Below are 15,336 nucleotides of genomic sequence, written 5' to 3'. Positions count from 1 at the left end.
GTCTGTCGATTCAGCTGCGCGTGAAATGTCTCGCTCCACCTCACCTCTGTGCGAGTCTGACTCACAATCTGTGGCGTGATAAGGAGTACACTAGCACTTGACGTCACATGCTTCAGAAGAGAGTGCTTATCTGTGCTTTCTCAAATCGATAGCCAGGGCTCCAGTTATGCACGCTGATGCACATTAGGGCATTCCAAATTGAGAAAAGGCAAAAAAATTTAGAAATAAAATCAAGCCTGCTGGCAGGTGAATTCCCTTAAAAATAATTACCACCATCAATATCTGATCTTCCTATCAAATGGTGGCCCTTCTAAGAATTTTTTTATCAGCTGGACAACAGTAATCTCCTCTCACACCCACCCGACGAACCCAACCTACACACACACACACAAACGTTACGGGAATTATGTCACCTAACACAACCTGCTGATCCCAGCTCTGGCGCAATAAGCTGCTGATACAGGAGGCGGGTAGAAACGAGGAAATGTACTACCTGTACTAATTCACAGACCTGGCCGGCGCTCAAAATAATATGAAACGTGCACCTACATGCCTGTAATCCCAGAAAGTCAATAATGGTTTTGTTACTGTGCCAGCTTTAGAAACTGGGTATCAAAAGCCTAATCCTAAAAACCAAGTAATGAGGCCATGTAATGGGCATATTTACTGAGTGGCTTGGACGTGAGTATCCCATCGTAATGCTGGGGATGGCAGGCTCATTTTTCACTGAGAGTCATGTGAAGTGAGGGCGGATGGTCTCGTCCCTCTCAGCTGCATGATTGCCTGCGAGACCTGGAGTCGTACGGAAGGGTCACCTCCACTACCTTGTAGTAGAGCCCTGAATGGAGCTGTTTTTTATTCCCTGTTCCCACTCGCTTCCGTGACGTTTTGACCCACTCCTGTCTGCACCCGCACTGTTTAGGCCCGCCTTCCGCCTGCCTGCTGCTAAAGATAAGCTAGTTAGCTAAGTTAAAAATATCAAGGCATTTTTATTATGCCCTCCATAAGCACAACAGCACTGAGGTCGCAATTTATGAAATTAACCAAGTGTACCACATTAAGGAAATGCGATTTAAAAAAAAAAAAAAAAAACTTATGAACATTGAGGCTAAAAGGCATCCATTTTCACTACAAGTGCATAAAGTATAGCACCCCGATATTATGCAGATTATTTGATGGGGAAGGGGAAGAGTCAGATACTACATTCCTGTTGTTCGCATGAATTAAGTTTTTAGAAAAAGTTAATCCCACAACTCCCACCGAACAACATTCAATTTGGATTCACTGGGCCCAGGGGGGTCCCAAGTCCATTGTAAGGTTCTAGCTCTTAGTGGCCAATGGGCAAGTCTGCACAAATTCCTTTCAACACCCCTTCTGTTTGGACAAACTCTTGAAATGTGAATGCGTTACCATGGCATCACAGCACACCCTCCCCCCTGACTATAGACTGCACTAGGCAGTGGGGAGCTCTGCCAGCTCATTTGACAACACAAGTGTTGATTAAAAAGGTGCAAGCTGAGGGAGAGGACAATAAGTAGGCTTTTTATGGCCGCAGCAGTGATGTGGAGGAAGGGGGCAATAAGCTTACTTGGTGAGCTCACTGTGGGTGTACTCTTCTCTTTGATGAATGAGGGTTACCCCTTTTTTTCACCCAAGCTTGAATTATTGAAAACCAGCCTCCAGTGCAGATGTTGACTACAGGAAACGCATCGAAACATTTCAGGCCACTAAGACAAGCAAACGAGGAAGAAAGTGTTATAATTAAGCCTCAGAGAATTGTGGGATACAACTTCCTACCTGAGAAAACACCCGGCGGGTCAAAACGAGGAACTCACTACGCTTTTGGCAAGCGACACAACACGACAGCTCTAGACGCCTTATCTGGATACATTTCACTTTATATGGCGCCAAGCATCCCAAAGAGAACAGCCTGTGTCCTAACAAATGTATCAATTTTAAGCAGAGCTCCACTTCTAATTTATGGTTCAGGATGAATGGATAATAAACAAGGAAACAATTGCATGACAATCCTGCAAAAGTTCAGTTTCAATTACCTGAAATTCCCCACAGAAACTTTCAATTGTTTAAAAACCAAGACCAAAATAAAACTGCAATTTAGAGTTATCGGAGCTATCACAGAAACACACAGTACTAGCTACAAGTCTGAACAGTTGAAAAATGAAACCATGCTTTTCAAGTAGAAGTATCAAATTCTAGAGTAGAGACAAGAAGGAAACTGGGAACTTTCTCAACATGTTAGATGTGCCTGTAAATATTCACCCATATAATCAATTTGAGTCCTCAAGGTTTAATCTTCTAATAACAAGGTTTAATTTTCTAATCTTCTAAAGTGTATACCGTCCAGACAAACATAAAAGCTTTAGGAGTTATAAAGGCCTGGCTGTGGCACTTACAAGGATTTCTCTGCCTTGTTTCGGGCTCCTCTGGTCCTCAACTCCGATGGACCTGAAAGAAAAATTAAAGACCGCTTAGAAGAGTCAACCCAAAACCAGACAAAACAAGAAAACAAACTGCGTAAACAGGCTGTCGCAGTTTGGTGCGCAGCCAAAACAAATAAATATATAATGTCAATACTTCTGAGAATCATCTTGTGGCGCCAGGTTTCTTCTACAACACTTGGTCTTTATGCGCATCCCTGACATATGGAGGCACGCCATGACAAAAACCCGGTCTCTACACCTTCCTGGCTGGAGCCACTGAAGAAGATTAATGTGGTGAACATGGATGAAAAACAATGCGTGTGGAAACAGGGAGGAGAGAGGAGCGAGTGAAAACTTGCAGCATACGTCCGGTGTGGGCACTTCTTCTAACACTGCATGGCCCCACATGCACTCAAATGAGCCCACGACAAACCAGCATCCTTCTGCTGCCCATTCCAAGTTTCCACGAGTATTGACTGGACATAGTTCAGAAAGGCACACACGCCTGTATATAAGGTCCCACAATTCACACTGCATGTCAAGACAAAAACCAGGCCATGAAGTCCAAGGAACTCTCTGTAGACCTCTGCGATAAAACTGGCACATGCAAAAAGTGAAGGTGTCTGAATACTTTCTCAAGCCACTGTATATTAACAAGATGTTCTCATGTCAAAGATTCTCATTATCATTATTTTGCTATCCACTCCAAGTGTGACCACTAAGACCTTTTCAGTATACGCAAAATCAACATGACCAATGAATGTTTATAGTGTTTGCTTTGCACCATTGGTTGTGTTCTTAGGTTTTTTGCATGCTAAAAGGTTTTGCACATGCTAAAGGTCCCAATAAATCAGGCTCTATGTGGTCAGTGCATTTTCTTTGGGGTTGGGTTCCCTTTCCAGAGACCTCTGGTTCTTTCTACCGGTTACTTGCAAAAGGTCCTTACTGTTACAATTACATGCTACTGCAGGGTTTATGGCATGGCCAGCCACAAGGATGATGAGAACTGAAAGAAAGCTACATTGGAGGGCTTGTGACTGCAGTGAATTTCCCCCAAATAAAGGAACGCTACCAAATCTTCCGAAGCCCAACATGTGGTTTGAATTCCAGATTCCAGACCATGCTATGAAATTAAAATGGTAGTCAAAACATTAGACCGTATGAGTCACATGAATATTTTAACCATCGTGTAGCCTACTTTCAGGTCCCAGACCAGGAAAGCAGATGTCTGCAGAAAATCCAATGAAATCTAGGCATCCTCTACCATTGAATGCAGCCTACTACAATATGGATTGTGCATTGTATTTCACTGTAATCGTAAAAAGCCCCACCCAACATTACCTTAAAGTAACTGTAATGTGGCTGGAATTTTTTTAAATAACCATAAATTATCACAGCGGGATGTATCCACGACACATCCAACAAAAATCTATTCAAAGTAACGTAAATAACTATAATAACACATGTCAAGTCAGACATAAATTCTGTATGTCAGGATTGTATGGGTGTGGTCTGGAACACTGCCTCATCAGCCCACTTCCCTCCTCTACTCCCCCCAAAATGTATTACCTACAAGTAAATTGTACTGGAGAAGGAGGGAAACTGGGTAAGGGATAAGGTCGGTAGACGGGTTAAGAGCTGAAAGCAAGATGCACGCCACACAGAAAGATCCCCAGTCGGGATTCAACCCGTTGACGTTGTTGTCGTGAGACAATGGAGTTATCCACTGCACTACCATGTCACCATATACACAGACAGTGAGACTAAAATATGAAATGGGATAAATTGAGACTACCCCATTCAATCCTCACATAGAAATAGATGGAAGTATTTACACTTATATAAGTTAATATTGCAAGAAATTACATTTCCCTAATTTTGCTGATGCTAAATACATACCACAATTACACCATTCACTGTAATTCACAGATTTACCTTTATGTAAATAGTGTATATAATGCTCTTTTGCACACATCACAAAAAGTAGGGACAAAGCCACCTGGTCCCACACATAGCCCAAAGCATTTCAGGTCTCCTTATAACCCCATATACTCTCCAGCTCACCTAGTATCCCATCATTCCCCATCAGCTCATCTACCTCTACTCTACAGAAGGTACTCTGACACTGACACATGTTAATGATGAAGAGTCCAATCTGACTGTCTGACCTAAGCGCAAGGAGCACAGCCATTTTAAAGCACATTAGAATACACTGAGTGCAACATAAATGAAAGGCATCAAAACCATTTTGTCAACTGTATGTTTTTTTTTCTACCAAGCAAAATGCTGTTTTCGTGATATCCATTTAGAAGTTTCAACCCGTTTTAAAATTTACAATCTGATGAGAAAACATTTTTCCTTTTTGTCCCAGCACCTTCACCTTTATTTAGAGTGCAGACCACTGGGGACTGTTTGTCCTCTCTGCCACATATATATTTTCCAGAGGTTCTCTCAAAATGTTCTAGACCATCAAGCTCATAAATCAGATGCATAATCCAATGTGCCCTGAAATAGATCAATGTAGGTCAGAATATAGAATGCTAATAATGTGATAATGTTGCAATTTTGTAGTCCTCTAAAATTGACTATTTTAATTATTCTTCCAAGTTTCATCATAGTTTCTATTAACATTACCATTTGAAACTGGATAGTGCTAGTTAGCTGGCTGTTTTCAGCTGATGTAAAACCCAATAGCATGTTGCTACAGATCTGATCTCTTTTGGCATGTTTGTCAAAGGCCTTGCTAGCTAGCTGAGTGAAAGTGACATGATTTAATATTAAGGCACTGTGGTCTTACTAGCATTCATTCACTGTGGTCTGCATTATCTAGACTCTTTGTACAGACGTACATGTATTTTTTCTTCCACAATTGCCTAATTCTGCTCTTATGTGGGGAAGCACAGATTGGCAGAAAAGACAACCAAATTTGCAATTTCTTTCCACTGCAACCCAACATGTAATTACAATATTGAATCACAGGAATATAACTTGATACTGACAACCAACACTGACTACCAACTATTCTGAGCAATGATTATTTCACAAGGTTTTGTTTTCTTAGTTATTAAAACAAAGCAATGACATATGACTTTCCAGAAAAGGTTTATGTTCAGATGGAACACATTTAGCATGCATTGTTTGACAGGTTGTTTAAGGCATTAGTCCTTCTGAAGGCCGAGTTAAGGAGTCGCCGTGTCTGATAAATAACACAGACGTCATATCTACCCAGGCGGCTCTTTCCTCCTCGTGCCTTTTCGGCGTCTCTGCCCCTGTTCCATTTATTCACAGCGTACCACAGCTGAGACATCAAATTCAAGGACACAGAGAGGTCTGGGGTGGCAGTCGTGATCTTAATCCAGATGAGAAGGAAATTGATATTCGCCAGTGGTAACATCACATTTTTCCCCGCCCTGGGAACAGGAAATGCACCGAGGTGACCTTCAGCTCAACCTGTCTCAGATGAGAAAGTGGGTACACTGATTGGGATGGAGTGTGAAGAAACGGTTTCAGAATTAAAAACACAAGAGGCCATTCTTCTGACTTGGGAAGCCAAGAAATGAATGCTCAACAGGCCACATTAAAGTTAGATGTTACCGGTGGCACCAATTAAAGGACTAGAGGGCTGAATGGAAGTGAATTAATAGACAGGAGCAGGTACAATATGACAATGTTCCCGCTTCTGGTTCAGAGGGCACCGAACAGTAGAGCACAATTAACACCTTCATTTATTTATTTATTTTTAAAGGAAAGTGGACAATCCAAGCCAAGCCAAGAATCCCCAACCGAGGACTTGTGCATAGGTGGAGAATCGGCTGTACTACAAACTGCGACCACGGTTTCACCCACTTGACACTTTTTATTTTTTTTATACCAAAATAAAAACTGCAGCTTTGAATCCATATGGGGTCTGGTGAAACACCACTACAGCATAATAAATGAGACCAGACTGGGCCAGCATTTTCCACAATGTTCCATTTGGAAAAACAGGAAGATATCAAATTACAGAAAAAAATACAAATATGTCACAGAGAATGGGCTGACAAAGCAAGGTCCTGCCTCTAATTGAAGAGTGCCGGTTGCCGAAGAGGCTTACTGCACAGCCAGCGTTGACTCAGCAAGGTGCATACGCTTTACGAATACACCTTAAAGCAGATTAATTATGGAGTTTTTTTCCTGCGGTGAACCAAGTCGCGCTGGGAGCGGAGCCAGCAGTTTGCAGGCGCAGATGTTTCCAACCAGCCTGTTATTGAATCCTCTGTTCCCCCCCTGGTTTCCCAGTCATTAGCATTAAAGGCTAAAACCACATAAGCACCTGCTCCACCTGTCCTCCTCATGACATCAGATGGCGAGGCCTCAATTTAATTTGTCACACAGGGTGACTTTGGTCATTGTTCAGGCTCACTGGAATCAACACCCTCCAAAATTACACCTTGGCTCACCATACGCTTAATCAACAGATTAAGTCAGTGTCTTCAAACTACTATTAGTCAGTCATGTGTTGAAACGCATGTTGCCCTACTTGAATGGAACTTAAATAGCCTTTAATATGGTAATGAGCCCCACTCCTCCCAAGTAGAACAAGTACAAAGGTAATTTCATAAAATAAAGACAAGTTTTACCAGCCTTACTTTTCTACTGCATAGAATTTAGACAATAGACAGGGCGATCAAACCTCAAGTCTGAACTCTGTAATAACCTATATTTTAGGTACCCGAAAAAAAAGAAACTTTGATAACAGGGTTTTATTATTATGCCTGTGTTGTCAAGGAGACAGGCAGTTGCTCCATTGCACATCGCATGCCTGGGAACTCTCTGTATGCTGGGAACTATTATATCTGACACAGGCAGTAAAACTGTGGCCCAGGCAGCCAGGAATAAATCATTCAATACACAGGAAACTAGCCAGGAAGAAGCAGCCTGGAAAAGAAGCCCCAGTCATTTGTTAGCTTGATTCATTCCCTCCACCTGGGGAAGGCTGGGAATTCTCCCTACACAGACAAAGGCATAAATAACCGCATAAAGAAACCCAACAGGGCCAAGCGTGGTTTTGTTTGCTTGATTCATTTTAATTGGACATCTGCAAATCAACGGAGCCCATCGGACTAAATTTAGGGCCGTGGCTTTAAAGCCCGGCTGCACTGTGGCACGGCGTCTCATCTCGTTCTGTGGGACGGGTCTTAGGGCACGGAGGAACTTGGTTGGAGGAGAAGGAAGCAGGTTTTCCCATAAGGCCACGGAGAACACGCCAGGGAACCAGGGAGTTACGGACAACAGCAGCCGAAGGCCTCGCCTGGGGTCACAAGCTTGACAAAAACCTCCCAGAAGCCCCATCAACCTCTACTCCTGAGTCCGCTTCAAAGGTAGAGGGAGGGAAAATTTGCACATAAGGAAGGAAAATTAGAGAACGACATAACCGTCTTGATCAAGCATGCCATCTACATGCTAGCTTCTGAAGGTAGAGATCGAGGAAAGGTTGCGTCCGATGGGATGTTGTGGCTGCCATTCACAGCAGTCTTCCCTTCCCTCTGCGCTCTCCCAACCTGACCCTCCTGGCCTCCGGAGAGCCCCGATCAAGGGTAATGACTGCACCTGATCAATCCTGCCGGTAAATGTTTAATGCAGCTCGGGATGCAGGGAGTGCAGAGCCTAATAAAGGCTGCCCTCTCACGTCAGTCAAGGGTCCCTTGGCTGCCCCTCCCTCCAGGTTCTCTCTTTTCATATTCTTGTCTTCCCTTTTTTCCTCAACAAGAACGGCAGGGGTAAGCAGCAAGTGCCGTGAGCTCTGAGCTCTCCACCTCCATCTCTTGCAGACAAGCCCCAAATCGCTCAGTCCCCACCTCTCGGAGAGAGCTTCTTCAGCATGCAGGATGGAGCCTGTTTGGCCAACATGTACAATGGTCTCCTGTAACATGGCCAGCCTTGCCTGTGCAATGTCCGCAAGGTGAGCAGGTTATCCAGGAAATCGGAGATCCACGTGGAGAGAGGGAAGAATTTGTCCACACAGAATTTCATATGCAAAGCTTAGTAGCGCAGCCATCCAGTATCCAGAATTCCAAATTGTGAACAAGGTAAGGCGCAGGCCACAAAAGCGTTCCCAGTCTCCTGGACCCGACCCCGGCAGCTGGCCATGTCCACCGAGGTTGAGGAAGCGATGAGAGCCAACCGGTCTCATTTCTCATCGGCATTACCTCGCTCTTAGCTCGTAAAGGAGTCCATCCTGTGGAGATTTATTCGGACTAGGTCTCTGCTCTGGAGAGGATGTGGAATCTTGGAACAGGAAGCGCATGCGCAGAAGACAATTTCTCGCTGGCACGGATGCAGTGAACAAAAACAAACAAGGCATGCATAATCTTTTCAAGAATACCATTGAGAGTCACCATCTTTTACCACAACTCTCTTCACGTGGTGACAGAAAGAGGGCCGTGTTTCCCTCCAAACCTATCTCAAGTGGGAGATGTCCCGCAGCAACAGATCAAAATGGTTGGAGTGGCTTTTGAACCCTCAGAGCCACAATGCACGTGTATGTTATTTCAAGTTTGGCAGTCATGTGAGAACTACAGTAACTACAGAGATCACACATTCCTTATTTTCCACAGTGCATAGTTATGTGCAGAAGGATAGCTTCTACAACTGCAGGCAAATACTGCACATTGAAAATATGCAGCAAAAGTATAAACTACAAAAAGTATAAAGAGACTGGAGAAGAACATCTTGCAGCACAAAGGCTCGAGATGCCTTGAACGTCTGAGAGAAAGGTTAGTGTCCAACTCCAGTGATGGAAGCCCCTGCTAAGGCTCTTGTCCTTCTCTATGAGAGGAATTTGCCACAAGCCATGTGACACTGATGGATGCGAGACCTTGCCCTGTGCTGGGCACACAAAGCAGGCCTTAAATTCAAATCATGGGACCCGACTTTTCCCGAGGGGCCTTCGACCCTGCAGCTGCCCTCTAAATGAGAGGTCAGAGAGATGCCAGTCCTCACACACAGAACCACAGATACCCAACCATTTCTTCCCAAAAACAGAACGACCTGCAGGGGACAAGGCTTTCTCCCAAAAACAGAACAACCTGCAAGGGGAAAGGTTTCCTCCCACACACTCATCCTGTACCACCCGGGTCAATACAGATTTAACCACAAACAGACCCACATGCAACACAGACACACTGGTCTTCATATTTCACTGGGCTCGCTCATCACATGAGGGTAGGTAATGACAACATACTAGTAATTCATCATTCTGTTTTGGCATTGGAACATGGTTTGGACGCCAATTATTAAAACCACACCCACCCAACGGTTGCTTTTTAGATGTATAATGATTTACTCAAGAACAAAGAAAATAATGCACCCATCTGAAATATTTTTATGCTTTTAATGTTATGAAATATTATTATTATAGCCATGTTAAAGACCATTTGAGCTTAGCCTTTGTCAGGGAGTGAATGAACACTGAAACAAGACAGATACTTTGAGAACACAATGCTTGGCTGGTGTTTAATGAACTATATTCAATACAATTGACTTGTCTTCAGTTTTCAACTTTATATTGATCAAAAGCTAGCCTACATATGGAAGCTGTTCATCCAAACACCCAGCAACAGCACTCTTCATCCTCGTTTAGTGCATTTCTTCCTCAACTCACCCAGATTTGGATCTAGTTAATCTTGCTCAATAAAAACACACTTGTGTGACATTCACATAAAGACTCACTGAAGCCTGTTCAATCGTTAATATTCCAGTGCCTCTGGTTCTGGAACAAAATAGTCGTGCCTCACTACCTGTCAAAACGCCTCCAGCTACAGCTTGCTGTGCTCACTTCCACAGGAAATTCCATACAACGTGAGCCCATTTATCAGAGATCAACACGGCAATCACGGAGCATTCTGGACACCGCAGTGACTCACCACTTGCTTGTCAATTTAGAAACCAAATTTCTTAGCGCTCCTGTTCCTCCTGTTGTTCAACACTAGCTGATTCATTCCCTTGGGATCGGTGCTTACATTCTCTGGGATGGGTGGGCAGACAGGACAGCTGAAATCCCTTTAAGCCAGCCATCTTTAATTACTATAATTACAGAGTAAGGCAACAGAGTAGCCCCAATGAAAACCTTACACAGATACAGAGGATGGAATGCAGTTTTTGATCTCAGTACCTTTGGTCCACAAGCAAGTAATGCCAAGCTAATCCGAAAAGGCCAGGAAGAGATGCCACCTGTCGAAGGCTGTTTATGTGACACTTGTGGAACTTGCTCAAACAATGGAGCATCACAGGAATGTTTGTGCAGTTACACCACAAGAACGAGGACTGGTTTAACAGACTCTGCCACTCATGGCATTTGCAGCAACTCAATTAAAATGAAAAATCTAAAGGCATACAGACATATAGAAACCAGTGTGTATTCCCGATGCTTCACCCTCATAAACACTGAACTCATTGTTCCACATCTGCCTTTCATTTCCACACTTTCCTTCCAGCCTGGGTTTGAGCAGGAGCCAGACGGCTACCTGCAAACATCCATCTGAGGATAGGACACAGAGCGCTGCTACTGGGGCTTTACAGTGCTGAGGGGGAGAGCGAAAATCCCTCTTGGTGGTCGAGTTTGTCCCAGGCGAGTGCCAGAACTGGAGCAGCCAGGCCCAGCCCCGTCCCGTCCCAACAGTGAGCTTGCCCAGACAGCACCTGCCAGATCCCCGCGGTGTCAGGCGAAGCAGCAACAACTCGTCTGGGACCAGGATTTCAAAATGGCAGTTTTTTTTTTTAATGAATTTTGTTTTTCCATGTCTATCTGCACTATATTCCCTGCCAAGTAAGCTTTATTTACAGAGGCTGTTTGGCCAGGGAGAAAGAGAGGAGTTATCACAGCCGGTCTGATGTGTCTGTGCGCCTTCATTGCTTTTCTCCTTCTTCTATCCTTCCCAGCTCAAGGTTGTCGGAGGACAGCTGTCGGTTCATGACATTGCATTACCGCCAATGGTTTCAGAACCCACTGCAGACCTTCAAGAGGCACTGGTACAATGGAGCACACAGAAGGCCAAATAACTCATACCAGACCAGAGATCTGTGATCATAGTGGATAATAGGTATCATTCTGTCTTACAAATGACTTTGGGGAGCAAGACGAGATGTGTTGCAAAGCTTTATTTGCAAAACAGTGCTTAGTTATCATATTACCAGACACATTAAAAGGTATTTAATGTCAACAGTGACAGCCAGAACAATCCAAACCACAAACCAAAGCATCAACTTCTTTGGAAACTGCAGACGGTACCTCAGGTCAGAGAGAGGGGACTTCTCCACGACCTTGCAGGCCAGGCAAACTCAGGGGGCACCTCCCACACACCCACGGTCACATTCCAGTGGAGAGCCACACACCCAGCACAGCCCCAGCAGCTCTGTTCCAGAGCCTTCCTTTCTCCGCAGGTCAGCTGACACGGGAGGTCAGTGGTCAGACCCCTAGCCCCTGGTCACCCCACATTCACATCCAGCTCATGTCAAATGGCTGCCTCGTATAGGCCTAACTCTACAAAAGAGGACATTTATCAGACCTTAAAAAATCACTGTCTAGTCACGTGAAGTTAAAAGGGTTTAATATAATTTTCTTGTCAAGTTAAAAAGATCCAGTTTTAAATACTGTCAAAATGTGTACAGGCTCGACAGTATTTTTTTGAGGTAAATATTTCACCTGAAACCAGCAGGTCTGTGCACGCATGTTTCCTGTTTTCTGTCTGGTGCACACTATGCAAAAAAACTTTCAACTTTCCAATCCAATTTGTTAAACATTAGGCTAAAAGCGAAGAAGAGAAGATGGACTAATACGAAGCTACAAGGTCAGTAGCAAGTATAATTAAAATACCGATGACAACAGCGGTTTTAAAATAAATTCAGAATAGAATACATTTTCTCCAAACAAACTGCCAACGGGAGAACTGGCCAGCATTCCTGTGTTAATAAACAACTTTCCCAAACAAGAGCCGGGACTGCTGCGGAACACCACAGCTAAAACAAAACATCACAATAGCATTAACTTGAAGTGGAAAAATAAATCTGTCTCCACAATACATTAATGAGCATTCAATTGCTTCAAAACAGCCATATCCAGAAACTAGCTCACCTGAATATAATGTTTGAAATACCCTTTTCAGGCCTTAACAGCCAACTTAACATGTAAGTGCTATATGGGACACCATGCAGGGACAAATGACGTTTTGGGTCCAGCGAACAGAACCCCGCTAACAGCACACAAAGTAGAATATAGTGCAATTAGAGGGAAACCATATGCAAGCAGACTCTTGGGGCCAGCTGTCTCCTGGATCAAAACACTCTTGGAGTACAGATTCATTAATTCAGAGGAAACACTGAGTCACAAGGATAAGACCGCTCACAAGACTGGCGGAGGCTACCACTCTGGGCAAGTCCAACTGTCTATAAAGTGTTACAGACAATATGCAGCGGATTAACAGTGCTATTAGCAGTATTAACCAGTGCTATTACTGTAAGCAAACATAACATATTTGCCTTTTTTTCACCATGATGTTTAATAAGAAAGATTATAGTCGCTTAATTAGGGGAATTGAATTCTGTAATGAGGTGACCAAAACGGTTTCGGTTTTTTAAAATTCACTCACTTGATTTTATTACATGAATCCGATTAAATTTGATTAAGTGGCTGCTAAAGATGCACCAAAACAACACAAGATATTAATAAGACACATTAGTTTTCTGGCAGAATTGGAAAATCTAGGCTCTGAATTAAGATGCAAGTACATACACTCAGTGAGCACATTATTAGATATTTATTATATTTATTTTTTCGACTCAAGTCTTCTGCTGCTGTAGCTTATCCACTTTGATCACGTTTTCCCCATTCGGATGGTTGATGTGACTGTTGATGAAGCTCTGGACCCGTCATTTTATGCACTGCTGCCACACGATTGGCTGATTAGATAATCATATGAATAACTAGGTGTGAAGGTGTTCCTAATAAAGTGCTCAGTGGGTGTATAATCAGTAATAATTAAGTGTCTAATTGCAATAAATCAGGTAATAAAATGTGATAATTTTTAATAGCCTAACTGCTGAACAGATGGCTTTGCAGTATTGGCATCATGCACCTGGAGAACTGAATTACAGACTATAAACCTGGTTTAAACCTGGTTATGGCAAAGACCTGAATTGACCTACATGCACATGCCATTTTTCATGACAAACACATGTTGCAGTGCTGATATTAAATGCTGTACAGCCAGATGGTCAGTCTTTAAATGAAGTACATTGACAAGGAGGTCAATCAGGCTATCCCTGGCCACCAAACACTGCAGCCCAGACAGAGGGGCATCTATATCAGGTAGGAAGAGCTGCTCGCGATGCAGAAGCAGCTGCCCGCGATGCAGAAGCAGCTGCCCGCGATGCAGAAGCAGCTGCCCGCGATGCAGAAGCAGCTGCCCGCGATGCAGAAGCAGCTGCACGCGATGCAGAAGCAGCTGCACGCGATGCAAGAACAAGTGAAACTCTAACAGCGTACAGTACGGAGTTTCCGGTGATGCCGCTTGTATGAGTCCATTGAGGCAGAACAACAGGTAACCCTGCTGTGACGGGCCAGCCCTCTCAGGACAGACTGGCTTTCATGGTGGCCTGCTGACGTATCAAAAGAACCTGTACCGCTGTAAAGAGCACTTCACCCAGCACTGCACTGCTTTTTATTTAAACAGATTCTGGCAGAAGATCTTGTGCCAGGCCATTATGTGCCGCATAATGTGCTTTGTTCAGCAAGTCATACAGCATGCTCTGAAAATCTGGGGCAACTGCCAGGCAGTGCTGAAGATTATCTGGCCAAAGTGACTCCCAGGTGTCTTTTTGACAGGTCCTGATTCAGAAATATGCGGATCCTGGGGTTGTTAAATCAATCTTGCACACGGGAGCGTACTGCGTAACCGCACAAAAAAGAGGCTCAAAAGAGAGAGACATCCTTTTCATTGCTTAGTGACTGTTTTTGATAGCCAGCCTGTCAAAGTTCTGCACATTAACAAACTATAGGTTTACACTGTAACACACTAAGAGAAAGGTGACCAAGAAGAGTCCCGTTTAAGCAATGAAAGCGTATGGTATTGCAATAGAATTATTCACAAAATGATGTTAGTGTTGCAGTGATGCAACTGTAGTTGGATACTAGCTAACATAATAGCAGCCAAGAGGGGCTGGTAAACAGTTAGCTAACTAGTTACCATTTCTAAACAACTGCATTGAAAAGAAGATGGCAAGCAAATGAAGAAACTACCAAGACATGACTTTACAAGGCAGAGAAAAGCCAAACTAAGGTTCCCAATACATACAACTGACTGAGAATGAGGGTGGGGGAGTCAAATTGAGTCGCCAACTACAGCCCTGTTTGAGGATACCGCCGTCTGAGGACAGACAGTAGCCTGTGGCCTTGGGTGTCTGCTGTTCACAAAGCAGCTAAGCCTTTTACTAAAACCGGTAAGAGAGCGAAATGAGGTGGGCTCAGATTCAAGAGCCACTGGCCTGCTAACAGTGAACATAGCCTACGGCAAGCACATTTTTCTGCTCCTTTACAAGACAGCAGAGGATTTAAGAGGCTCGAAAGATGGCTCACAGAACGAACATAACAGAGACCATCCACCTGACCTGTCCACCTCCTGCCACAGGCAGCACTGAGGCCTCAGGCAGGAAGATGGCCCAGAGGAGGCTGGGCGCTACAAGAAGCCACAACTTCAAACACTTTCATTCAACATTTTTATGTTTTTCACGGGCAAAATGGTAAAATATATCCTCACGGGTACCAAAGCCAGTACCTCACCCAGGACCATATCACAATTTTCCAACACATTTTGTCGATAGAAGATACAGAACACCTGACCCATTCTACCACAGAAACAAT

General features: G+C 43.8%; 1 protein-coding gene across 2 annotated transcripts in view; it reads right to left on the bottom strand.

Moving 5' to 3' along the window:
* LOC133121589 (signal-induced proliferation-associated 1-like protein 1) overlaps positions 1 to 15,336 on the bottom strand; it is an 84,681-nt gene that overhangs the window by 56,678 nt on the left and 12,667 nt on the right. For both annotated transcript variants that reach the window (XM_061230881.1, XM_061230871.1), the window contains exon 2: positions 2,415 to 2,466. The gene's annotated coding sequence lies outside the window, so the exon portion shown is untranslated. The remainder of the gene's footprint in view (positions 1 to 2,414; positions 2,467 to 15,336) is intronic.

The sequence above is a fragment of the Conger conger genome, chromosome 1, assembly GCF_963514075.1.
Source record: "Conger conger chromosome 1, fConCon1.1, whole genome shotgun sequence".
Classification (NCBI taxonomy): Eukaryota; Metazoa; Chordata; class Actinopteri; order Anguilliformes; family Congridae; genus Conger; species Conger conger.
This window is presented reverse-complemented; position numbering and strand designations above follow the sequence as displayed.